Here is a 3,326-nt window from a genome sequence, read left to right as displayed (position 1 = left end):
TCTTGAGGGAGTAGGGTTAAAGCTGGTCATGCGTGATAGCTTCATTTTCCTTATGAAATGAAAGAATGCCATCTGCTAATATAGATGCCTTTTTCTGAAGGCAGTTTCCCCTGGTGTATAATTTATTTGTAATATCTTTAGGAATGAACAATTGTGTTGCAGAATCAATATGGCATACATATTGTGATCAGTCCTGAAACACAACATTCTCTAGACAGTCTCTTTTAATGTCATTTGATTTTACAGATAAAGAGATTGAGATGTTTTTAACACAACCTGTCAATCAGTTCCTCATCATGTACAAGCATAGAAAGAGCAGTCACCCAAGTCAAAAGATTCCATTTCTTCCCACTGTGTTTCTCTGGGCTTCAGCCTCTTCTTCCACATAATGTATATTTTGGACTAAGGTCTCTCTTGTTTCTAAAATGGCATTACCCTATTTTAAATTTATTACCTAAAAAAACAAAAAGAAAATTGGAGTGTGGGAAAGAAAGGAATAATTGTAAAATTAGGTAATCAGAACAACTTCAGAGAGATTAAATGTTTTCAGGTGCATCTTAAAGGATAAATAGAATCTACATAATGAAATCTAGTAAGATTAGTATTGTTTTATAAGTTAAAAGTTTTTAAATTAATATATTACTTTATTTATTCCTCCTGTCATGGTGATGCAATGTATTATAATTGTTATTTCAATGACAGAGATAAGACATTGAGGCTTATGAAGAAAATAGTTATAATTGCATACCTGCTATGTTCCAGGCACTGTTATGGATGCTGGCAATTCCAATGTAAGTAAGAGGTGGCCCATATTTTAGAGAAACTAGCTAATTAATGCAATGTGATGGAGAGATAAGACAACGAAGATAGCATAATAGAGTACTTTAAATGTCAATCAGAAACATGTAAATAACTTCTCTTTTTTACCCAGATATTTTATCACAGATCAAGATAAGGAAAAAGTTCCTAATGTGTTCTTCAAGTCAGTATATCATCCTGCCTCATTAATTCATTAAGAAAAATATGTTTATAATACCATGAAGGTGGTAATCTAAAATAAAATTGGAAGGATATATTTATATTCCTAGTCAATTTATATTGTACAAATTTAATTAACTAGGAATCTGTAATATATCTGAAGTTATTAAGTGTACTTTATGAATAGTCAATAAAAGCCAGTCACACAAAATAATATGAAAAAAAACCTGAAAGAAAATCATTCAGTCATTTATGAGGAATAATACCACAATAAGAAATAGAATGGTGACCTATTTCTTAAATAATTAAACCAAATTTCCTGTAACAGAGTCATTTTGTAATTTAAATGACCATCTTCTAAGTAACTCAAATTCTCATTCATATTTCTTCTCTGTAGTCTACTTCTGCATTTTAAGCGTAAATAATGAGTTGACTTTCATAAATTATACTTATTGTGTTTGCATATTTGTTCACACCTTATACATAAATGTTAGAAAACGCATTATTCCTTTACACAAATATAATCTACATGAAATAATTATTTTAAAATAATTTTAATTCTGAAGTATGACAACACATTATATTGAAGGTTTTTAATTGCAAACATGAAAACCCTGGATGATATTATCCTAATGGAAAATTTTTTAGCAGCAAACAAACAAGATGGCAAAGATTCCTGGATAATATTCAAGTTATTCCCAGACCCCAGACAGCTTATCGGATGCTAACTTACATGCAGTTTAAGCTCATCACTGCCACCTAACCAGTTTTAGTGCATGTGGTGTAGTGTACCACATGATGTCATTATCTTTTGAGTGATGTCATTATCATCAACAGCAGTCTCCTAATAACAATCCCAGTCTGAAAAACAAGTGTGGGGGCGCCTGGGTGGCTCAGTTGGTTAAGCGACTGCCTTTGGCTCAGGTCATAATCCTGGAGTCCCGGGATCGAGTCCCGCATTGGGCTCCCTGCTCGGCGGGGAGTCTGCTTCTCCCTCTCCCGCTCCCCACTCTTGTACTCTCTCTCTCTCTCTCACTCTCTCTCTCTCAAATAAATAAATAAAATCTTTAAAAAAAGAAAACAAGTATGTATGAGATGTAACTTTATGTAATAATGTATAATTTAACTAATTTCTTTTATGTCACTGGCTCTTGGTAACTTTTCATCAGCCAGTTAAATTTTCATCAGTCTTTACTAAGGATTTCCTGTGAAAATACAGAATGCATGAGATGGGCAGAAGGACATGTGGCCTGAGGTTGTTTCTTATCCACTCTGTCATCATCTGTAGTCAACATTCTATCATCTGACCCTGAATGGTCAACTCATGAAGTATTCTTATTTTATGGCCCAAAAATCTTTTCCCAATTATCTAAATCTCTAGTGCCCTCAGGTGTTTGGAAACATTTGCTTCTCCCCCAAAGTGCTGAGCAATGGCAAACACAGCTTAGACCCTTAAGCCTTGACTCACATTTGGGCAGTCCAGAGGGAAGTAGGTGCTTCTGCATCTTTCACATTCTAACCGTCCTGGCCCCTCATGCCTGAATAAGCAAAGGAAAAGGAACAACTAGGAAAAGAGTAGAGTTTAAAAGATGGACAAATGTCTTAAAATGTTATTATTCCTAGAAACTCAATCCATTATTGTTGTGGTTGGATGCAACATATAAATATGAGCTATGACCTTATGATTGAATATTCTTTAGTATCTTGAATGGTATCTGTTTTGTACCCTCATTTGCAGCTCTGGAAGAAGGTCTACAGCAGTCTGAAGTGCATGTCGATGCTCAGAAGGCCTTTAGAAGATTTGAAGACATTGGCTAAATTCCTGCCATTCCGAGACTGGGTGTCCCTAAGGAGGTAAGGGGGCAGAGAGGCCTTCTCTGGAGCCTAAATCAGTTGGTACTAAGGCTTTTTGCTGCTCCATAACTAGCCTGGAACAGAAGAGTTCATTGCACTTCCCACTACTCTTTGCACTGCTCCTCATCATTGTGTCCAAGGAACTAATAAACCACACTGGTCAAGCATCTAAGGGAGCCAGCAACAGAGCTCACTTGATATCAGAAAGGCAACCATAATTACAAAACTGCAATTATAACCCACCTAGAAAATAACAAAAATGAGGATGTATTTTGTTGGATACCCAGGGAAATAGAGCTGGAGTCCTGAGCAAGGGAGACTTCTCAAAGACTCTGCAAATTGTAGTGTCTCACAGCTATAGCCATGGCTGTTTTGATATAGCCTTTCAGAACAGAACCCCAGAGCCCCAGTTGCCATTCAAATTGAAAGAGAGTAAGACAGAAGGAGAAGAAGAAGAAGAAGAAGAAGAAGAAGAAGAAGAAGAAGAAGAAGAA

The 3,326-nt window shown here is 35.8% G+C and overlaps 1 long non-coding RNA gene across 1 annotated transcript in view; it reads right to left on the bottom strand.

Annotated features, from left to right (window-relative positions):
• Positions 1–248: 248 nt before the first annotated feature.
• The window catches only part of LOC118001467, a 10,080-nt gene continuing 7,002 nt past the window's right edge, over positions 249–3,326 (bottom strand). The window contains exons 2-3 of the long non-coding RNA XR_004676704.1: positions 2,447–2,516; positions 249–454 (exon numbers count right to left, since the gene is read on the bottom strand). This is a non-coding gene — a long non-coding RNA (uncharacterized LOC118001467). The remainder of the gene's footprint in view (positions 455–2,446; positions 2,517–3,326) is intronic.

This window comes from Mirounga leonina, unplaced genomic scaffold, assembly GCF_011800145.1.
Source record: "Mirounga leonina isolate KUSES-001 unplaced genomic scaffold, KU_Mleo_1.0 Mir_53, whole genome shotgun sequence".
In the NCBI taxonomy this organism is placed as follows: Eukaryota; Metazoa; Chordata; class Mammalia; order Carnivora; family Phocidae; genus Mirounga; species Mirounga leonina.
The sequence above is the reverse complement of the archived record's forward strand: the minus strand, read 5'-3'. Positions and strand labels throughout refer to the sequence as shown.